Here is a 10,264-nt window from a genome sequence, read left to right on the forward strand (position 1 = left end):
CATGTTATGAGACTCAATAAAAAGAAATAATTGCGAAATAACTTTGTTCGTGGAATAGAGTTTCAATAATTCAAATAGAGAATGGTTTTATCGTTATTTTTCGTTGTTTTTTTTTTCTTTCTAAAATTTGCCTATGAATGTTACGATTTATCTCTGGCAGCATAAAATCTCTCTCTTTCTAGCTACTTTTGATTGACATCTATTTAAAATCAAGCTTATAAAAGGAAGAAAGATCTTGTGAGGGAAAAATAAATTTTCTACAACAATGAAAAAAGAGTTAATATTTAAAGCAAAAAAACTCTCGTTAAAATAATAACAGAAAATGGTCTTATTAGCACGTCGAGTTTCAACTTCGAATTGCATTTTTGTGGACATTCGAACGAACAACGCAGCTTTATTTACAAGTTTAATTGATAATAACTTTCGAATTAATGGTCAAATATAAAATTTTTTAATTAATCGTAATTCGTGTACCCTTTTCAATACATCTCTGTAATTTAAAGTCTTACATTTTCTGCGCAGCAAACAAAATTCAAAGTTAAGCTGAACACCCGAAACAGTTCGTAAATAAAGTTTTTTGTGAGTTATAATAACAGTGAAAAAAAGTTTTTTTTTCTTCTAAATGTCAAGTGATCACATGATCATGGTCAAGAATATCACTGATACATATCAAGTGATCAACATATACATGTCTTATATATATATACATGCAATAGTAGTCAAAATCATATATAATGAAATTTATTCAATCAAGAGATTGATCAGAACAAACCATGTCTCAACAAATTAGTCTAGTTCTTAACCAAATGTTCTAAGGCAATTCAAATTAATAGCAAACAACAAATTCAAATTAAATTTTCGAAAAGAACTTTGGAAGGAAACTGCAGAATTAAATTTTGACATCTTGACAGGGCCACATTTGCTTATGAACTTAATATAGATATTTTTTATATAAAAATATAGTGTTAATTGTTAATTCCACACAAAATCTCAGGTATCGAGAAGTAATTAAATAAGTGATGCAGCAAATTTTATTCTAACCATTCCATTATTAATTCAGAGGAGGCATTTCACTATAAGTCAATGAAATTCGTAAGTCAATGAGTTAAGACCCGGGGATCTCTTCACTGTCACTCTGTGACTAGTTCCCCACTAATTACTTATTTATGCTTGCTATTGTTTGCACTTTTAATTTTACGGAATCCAAACTTGAAACCTCTCTACTAACCACACTACTGGGACCATATTTCCCAAACTGCGGCTACATCCTACTTTTTGTGGTGAGAAATCCAAATATTTCAAAAAAAGGTATGTTTATTCAGAGAAAAAATATTTTTTTTGGCGTAATTCATAATTTAAAATATCTTATATGATAAATGTTTAGCATATCTGTGTTCTGGACCCCGAACTATTAAGATTAAGTCCCAGAACGTGAAGATCCTATCATTTGATCAAAAGAAATGCAAGGTGTTTATTTGTTTTTTTTATTATACGTACTGGATTTAAATTAATTATTACTCATATTTTTACGGCTATCTATGTCAACAATTTCTAATAGATTTATTCGTTATTGACTAGATCCAAACTTGAAACCTCTCTACTAACCACACTATTGGGACCATATTTCCCAAACTAGATGACTTATTTGCTATAGACGTGTGCCTTATTTAACACCGACAATTCAGCTTCTGCAGATTTGCTCGTGCAGACGCAGATGGCAGATACTGAGATTATATATACTTTCCAAAGTAACGAAAGAAATTTCAATGCACCAATCTTAATTTTAAAAAAAATAAATAGCCCAAAATAGCCGTTGAGTAAATGAACATCCCATCGACGTTCAATTTATTTTAGCTATTAAGATTATCAGGTATTTAGATTGAGATCTGATACCAAACAATTTCAATATTTTTTTTCAGTAAGTTTCATTTAAGTTCCAGTTTTTTTTTCCCAGTAAGTTTCAGTTTCATTTAAGCAGAAGTGTCGTTTAGTATCTATTGCTAGTGACTATTTGATAAGATTATCAAGAAATTCAAGTTACTCGGATAGTTTTAAAAGAACTTCATACTTATGATAGTCATACCGTCTTTTAGATAATAAAAGCAAATGCAGTTATGTTAAGAATAGTTTCCTTCATTTACATATAAAATATCCTTAAAAATTGAAAACTAAAGAGCCAACTTCCATTCTAAATGGTCCCGCAGTGGACTGATCGTTAAGGCACGGTTCCCACCGGATCACCGAAGTCAAGCATCACTGGCTGCGGTCAGAGTGCGGGTGGGTGACCACTTCGATCAGTCTGCGTAGGGACCGAGGGTGTGCGGTATGGATCCTCGTTAAACTGTTCTATCGTAAAGTGCTCGACTTAGCATGCAGGTCGTCGGGCTGCGAATTGACAAAACATACCGTAGATTGCAAAGGGTTGGCGAAAATTTCTATTGGCGTTAAAGGAGCGTTCTCGCAAATCGCCAAACAGCTGTGTGCTTATGATTTTGTTTTGTTTTCGGTATCGCATAACATTCAACAAGTTAGATATGGGTGCGACATTTCAATTAAGCGGGTCTTCATTTGATTCTTCTGCATCAAATAAAATATAAAGCGTATTTTTTTGTTATAGCGCCGACATAATCGTTTGTATCTGTTGACTAAATTGGGCTTATTAGCGTTTTTTAAAAGGTCGTAATAGAACTAAGAAAAATTACACATTATTACATATTCTATAGTTTCACAACTTTCATTAAATGTATTTCGAGTAGGGAAATTCTTTTCCTGCTCATCCACTAATTCGAACTAATAATTTCACAATAACCTTTAATCCTTAATAATGAAATGATTATTATAATAAAGTTTGCTTACTTAAAAGATTAAAAAATTTTTTTTTATTCTTTAGCAGAGACTTAGTTTCCAATTCTATATTCATTAATTAAACTTAATGGTTCTGCTCGATAACCAGTTACAATTTTTTTTAAAATTTTGTTTAATTTTCTGTTATTATGGAATTCTTTAAATATTTTTCGACGTAGAGATTATTTAGCAATAATGCGAAAAGCTGAAATTTATAAATGTATGATATTTATAAATGTTTAAGAGAATTTTTAACAGCTATTTTGTACTGATTATTTTAGTTGAAATGCTCATTATACGCAGTTTCATAATAATAATCGTAAAATTCATTGAACTATTGAGTATTACACTTTAAAATGCAAGTATAATTTTATAATTATTTCATTTTATAACTGCAAAACGGTAGATAAGTAACTTCGTTATAAAGTTTTACATGATACGAGAATATTATACGATTGCTTTATAATGAAAGAACAACAATTTAAGTTTTAAACTTTTTGTGGAAAAGAAAAAATTGAAAATTTCTCCTGTCATCGGTGTTAGCGATTAGAGAGTCTTTTATCGTATAAATATTAAGTCAGTATTGTTCCCTTATAAATAAAAATGCATTTTGCTCCAGAAAAAAAATTACTTAAATTTTGTCTATAGAAATTCCCTAATTATAGCAGCAAAAACTTTTAAATTTCTAATCAAACTTTCCTTTATTATAATTTTGTGTAAGTAATTATTATTAATAATATAAATGACTATTGAAAGGAATTAATTGAGAATGTTCAATTTTAATGAATTAACTGTTTACGCAATCATATTAATAATATTTTTCATAATTTACAAATGGAGAAAAAGTCTTTACAATTTAAAATTGAAGAGAAAAATATAGTTGAGATCAAATTTATAAAGTAAGCACAACCTGAAGGAGATTGAAGTAATCCCATTAAAATCAAAATTTCAAAAGAAAAAAAAAATCACGTTTTAGTGTACAGTGAGCAGTAAACAAAAATCTAAAACTAACTTTTGATCTAATGATCAGATGTTTACGTTCTAGGACTCAATCTTAATGGATCGAGAGGGTGAATTCAAATATGTCGCTTAATTATAGCAGACAATATATTTTAAGTTCGGAAATCAGACACTAAAACGAGCCTACTTTGAGAAATTTTTTTCCTGCGTATTCGGATTTTTGATCCCCAGTATATAGGGATTGCCGCAATCTGGAAATATTATCCCAATAGTTTGGTCAGGAAAACAATGCAATGTTAGGATCCCTTAGTGTTAACCTTACTTTTTGCGCATTTCACCATATCTTGGGAACTTTCCAGTGAACTTTTAAGTGAATTGAAAATTTTTTGCACTCAATGTTTTAATGTTCATTTAATTTACAATTTCCTTCATTCCCTACCACTATTGTAAGATATTTACTTTTCACCCAACTAGTAAAATTAAAAAGTTTAGAATTCTTTACAAAATCACTCAGGCAAAGTGATTGCCTTTTATTTAAATCTTATTTAGAAGGTATTTTTCTTAAAGTATTTCATTTAAAGTTTTTATCATTTTAAGTTGAAATGAATGTCGCCCTGCTTTGCATAGTTCAAAAATCATTTCAAAGGAAACATAACTTAACATTAAACACTCAGGACTTACAATTATAAATCAAACAATCACTACACTTATTTATTAAAAAACACTCTTATGAACTGATAATAAATTGATCTAAGTCCTAAATGTGAGTTCTATAATATATAATTTATTTAAACTTAGTATATACATCTGACCTCTGTTGTCGCCAATGGCTCAATTTTAAAACATAGTTTTTCTTTTACAAATTTTCCAATATTTTCATATGAAGGATAGTATTAAGTTTGAGTATTAAAAATTTTTATTTTAAAAAGTTGTTAAAAGTTATAATTATTATTAATACTTGACAACAGGAAGTTTTTAATTAGAGGTTGAAAATTTTTTTAATTATGTTATTTTTAATTCTGCTATTTTTTTTAATTACCTAACTCATATAACAGTATTTAGGAATCTATAAATTTATGCTACGTATGATCCTCGCAGAATAACCTGCACCCAATATATGTGAATAAAGTATATTTTTAAAATTGTGCATTTTCTATTAATTGCATTTATTATTCTTATACTGAAAGAGTATCAAGGTATCTATGACCTCCATAATAAATGAAGTATTTACGGACTTTTATATATATTAAGGAATTGAGTCCTTTTCACGAAGTTCAATATCTCATCCCATTGAAAAAAAAGTTATTTAATAAATATTTTTTCACAATAAATGCTTCTAGTAATAAAACAAACGCGATATAGGTCATTGAAGAAAAATCCCTTCATTTGTACATTTTTCCCTTCTTGAAATTATTTCACATATTTCTTTTTTCACTAACGAATTTCCGATTACTTTAAAATTTTAAAAATATAGATTTTTTCATTTGCAAGAAATTTTTACTTTAAAGCGTGATAACATTTTTGAATACTCCATTTTTTTTCTTCTAATAAATAATATGTCTCTGTTAATTTCTAAAAAAAAAATCATAAAAAAGTTTACATTATTCTTTTATCAATATTGATTTAACAGAGAGAAAATCACTAAATTAAAACAGGTTATGTTTTCTTACAATAAAAGTTAAATAGAATTAATTCTTTAAAATGGCGTTCCAATAAAACATGGTATTAAAATGTTACGTTATTTTTTGTGATTGGTTCAATAATAAATTATTTTTATTTCTTCACAAACACAATTCTTGTAAAAAAAAATTAAATCTGTTATATCAAAAAACTAGATCGTTTCATAAATTACATATCATTGCGCTCAATTAAATATAAATACAGTTTATTTGTAACGTGATCCTAAGAATAAAAAGTTTATTTTCTTTTATAATTCTATACTAAAATGAATTAATGAGTTATTTTTATTCATCATGGCTAGTCGAGGAGGAGAAAAAAAATATCGAATTTCACTGTTTAGGTTAATGTAATTTCGTTCTCCCACCACATTTACGCGTAATCCATCGCCAATTCCACTTGCAATCGCCTAGTTTATAATCTATGGTATGTTTTATCAATTCGCCGTCGGGCTACCAAAGCAGGGGAGCCATCCCGTCTGCAGTGGATCAAATTTGTGATTTTATGTCTTCGGATCATCCTCAGAGATGTTTCCCAGACCGTCGCCTATAGTCCATTGTCCAGCTCTAGTGCGACGTAAATGAACTACAACAACAACAATCCATTCTAAATGAGAAAAGGCTTAAGAACTTTTCTCCTAAATTCAAGACTACTTTTCGAATAGGTATTTAGTTGCGGTAATAAATATGTTTAACGTTAATATTAAGTTTGTGAATTAATTAAATTACCATTTTTTACACAATAAAACAAAAGTTTCGAAATAATTCGCATATATTTTATTTTAGTTTATCATCTAATTTTAAAAAATGAACTGCACTGTAATTTGTATGCTTTGATGTACTTACATACTCCGTAAAAAATTTTTTTTGATAAATTTACAGAAAAATTTAACTATCAGTTGGTGCACCAGTATAAAACCATTTGTTTCACGGAAAAATACTGTTATTTAAAAACTAATGCCTGTTTTTTTAAGCATATAAGTACTTTCGTCTTAGCAAACTAACCCTATAATTTTAAGAAAAGTTTTTGTTATTCTAACAAAAAAATTTATTTCAGCAAAAAAAAAAAAAAAAAAAAAAACTATAAAATTACTATATCGGCATTGCGTTCGGTGCGGGCCGAACTCACATGACCAGTCAACGTCGGAATTCGAAATCGTGTAGCCTCAAAAGGAAGTCTTCTGAACCACGGCGGCTCTGATAGGGTTTGATTATAAAAAAAAACTTAAGTTTAGGATTTAAGTTAATATCTTATTAAAATCATATTTAAGTGTGAAAGCGCTTACAACTATACCACCCGTATAAAAATTTCTGGCAAATTCAACGACGAAAAATTTCATCTTAAGACAAGTAATAATCAGGTAGAATATGAATTGTGCAATGAAGTCGAGACGCAATTTTATTTATACGATGTTTAACACCATAAAACAATTTCTTAAAAGTAATAACAAGTATGGAAAGCAATCTTAAAATACTTTAAAAAAGACTTAAAATTGTAATACATTAAGCAAAACAGCATGACAAAATTTATAATTTCTAACGTTTAACTGGATTTTATTTCGTTTATGATTGGCGTGAAAAACAGAGAAAAAACTAAACTTACTAAAAACATCTTTAGGCCGTCAAATATACAGAGGAAGCCTGAAGAAAACGGGAAATTTTCGCAAGACGAGAAAGACTATTAAAAACAGAAAAAAATATAAGTTTATCTTTAAACTGTTTTTCTTTTCCTGTAAAAAATATTTTTTTCCTAATGAATTTACAGTTTTTTTTGCCGTGTACGTTTGCTTATTATAAAGTTATTTATGATTTTTTATTTATATTTCACCGTAGTTTGGCAAACCCTTCAGGGGGGAAAGATTCTCTAATCCAGCTCAACTCTAAATATGAAAATCCCCACACTTTTCTGTGTTTAACTGCTTCTGTTTACTCTAATCTTTCGCAAAACTTTTTATTTTTAAAAATGCGCAAAATTTATAGTTTTACATTAACTGATAATTCCATATTAAGTTGGTGGCATACATTACGCGTTCCTAAGGAGTCGTTTATTTAAGCTCTAGATGAATTAAAACCGCACAATTATATGTCGTGAAAGCAGGGCGCTAAATTACGTTTCAGTCAAGCATCATCAATTTTAGCACGAAAACCGTGAATTTTCGCCAATAAATCACCAACCAAATTATTATGTCTCGTATTCTAACGAAATGACGCTGGTTGAGAAAATCTCTTATTAAAGGCTAATTTATTGGGGCATCTTTCCCGATGTTGAACAACGTAATCGATGTTTTAAAGTATTTAAATATTTCAAGAACAGAAAAGATGATAAGTTATGTAAAGTAAATTTTGAAGTCTGAAAGCAAGAGGAATATTTTACTTCATCTATTCTTTCAAAAAACAAAATATTGTATAATGCTTAAAGAAAATTGAACACACGTTCTTTGTAAATGCATGTGTGACATATCAATTTTACGTTCTTCAATGCATTTATGACTTTTCAATTTAGCTCTCATGAATGCATTTGTGACACTCCACTAAGTTAAATGTTAGCTTTAATTACGATTTTACTGTATTATCTTTCGTAAATACTTTTAAAGATTTCATGTAGGAACAACTGAAAGTTACTTGGAATCACAAAGAATTGGTTAGCTGTAGTAATTGAAAATAACATTCAGCATCATCGCTTTATGGAAAGAAATTGATTTAAAATAATGAATTCATAGAAAATAACCATTTTATTATTATCAATAACAAATAATTTGAATGTTTCTCAATACGTAATGATTGGTCTGCTTTTATTGCTGTTTAAATATCCATACAGATGAATCCTTCACGAAAGCATAAGCTTGGAACTCTTAATTTGCTTACGCTGTTTAGTTTCCAAAATATTTCGGCAATTTTCAAATATTTATGGTCTTTTCTATCAATCAGATCCAAGCACTTATAGAATGTAAACACTATGTATATAGACAATTCAACATGGAAAATAATAGTTTTATTATTATAAATAAAAAATAATTAAAAAGTTTTTCTAAACCTCAAGGGAGGTATGCCTTTACTGCTGTTTGAATATGCATAAGAATTTTTCCTATACACACGAGTAAACCTACATGCCTGCACGATTGTACCAAATTGTACGTAGTTTAGTTCAGCCTTTTGAAATATTTAAGGGCTTAGCTAACAATCGAATCCATCCTCTGACGTGACATGGGATTAGTTCAATTACTTTTTAATGATTATAGAAAATAGTTTAGTAATTTTATTTGCAAATTTTCTGGAATTTTACTGATAGTTTTGCCGAATTTATTAATTCTTGTACGCTAAACTATTTTCATAGAACCATGGTGGCTTAGAGGATAGAGTGCTCGACTCCAACAACGAGAAATCCCTGTTTCGATCCCAGTTATGGCGTAGCGATACACCTGGCATCTGGCTCACGCCGATCATAGCGCTGACGAAAAATATCCTCCTCGGGTTAGCATCTCCTTGCCGTAAGGCTTGAGAGGTTTTCAAGGTTTTCCTCTCGTGGTTAACCAAAACGTCTTCCACGAAGGCAAAAATCTTGCAATACTTGATCTAGGAGTTCCCTTGACTTCGTTATTGCCGCCAAAATTATAAGGCTACGGCATCGAACATTGCTTTAAAATTATATATATATATATATATATATATATATATATATATATATATAATTTTAAAGCACCAGGTATTTTAAAATATGTCGCTTCTTAATTAGAAACCTAAAGCAAGCTAAATCTAGAATAATATTTTACACTTTGTTTATGACATGCTAGACTTAAAACAATGTCTTAAATTTTGCCCACAAATGTAAACCGCAGCTGTGAATATCTAATTTCAGTTGTTCTTTTTAGATTAGCATTATTTATTAAATCATAAAATTCAGAAATGTATCAAATCTGTTTCTTTATATAATTTAGGAATGAAATTATGGAATTTGAAAAAAGAATGTATCGATACACATTGATTGTTGTTGTTGTTGCTGTAGTTCTTTACGTCGCACTAGAGCTGCACAATGGGCTAATGGCGACTGTCTGGGAAACATCCCTGAGGATGATCTGAAGACATGCTAACTCAATTTTGATCCTCTGTAGAGGGGATGGCATCTCGCTTCGGTAGCCCGAGGACATTCATGCGAAGTCGAGCACTTTACGGTAGAACAGTTTAACGAGGACAAACACCACACACCATCGGTCCCTACGCAGACTGATCCAAGTGGTCACCCACCCGCACACTGACAGCAGCCAGTGATGCTTGACTTCGGTGATCTGCTGGGAACCGAGTCTTAACGATCAGTCCACTGCGGGACAGATACACGATGGATTACTTCAGAATTGAATCTGTTCTTAGACTCGAGATGCATTATACTTTAAAAAAAAGGAAATCACTTTATATTAATATGAATAATCAGTTGCAGTACTCACATAAAAATTACACTTCAAATTATAAACCCTATGCAGGAAGAGACAATTTCATAAGAAAATATTTTTTCACGTTGGTTTGAAAAACTGAAAATAAAATTTAATTGGCATGCCTTTTTAATTGCCATTGAATTGAGCAGATTTTCTATAAGTGCACAGTTTGATTTTAACAGCGTAACAGCTACTTTGATTTAGTAAACGGTTAAAAAGTCAGTCCAAATATAATAGAGATTTTTTTTCTTTCTTTTGTGCGTTTGTAGGGATTAATTTTAGTAAAAAATGTAAAGTGACGTCAATTATTTGCAAAGTTTATTCTCCAATTAGACTGCATCATATAGGCATCATTTA

Source organism: Parasteatoda tepidariorum, chromosome 7, assembly GCF_982258835.1.
Source record: "Parasteatoda tepidariorum strain Cologne lab strain chromosome 7, Ptep-v5.0, whole genome shotgun sequence".
Taxonomy (NCBI): Eukaryota; Metazoa; Arthropoda; class Arachnida; order Araneae; family Theridiidae; genus Parasteatoda; species Parasteatoda tepidariorum.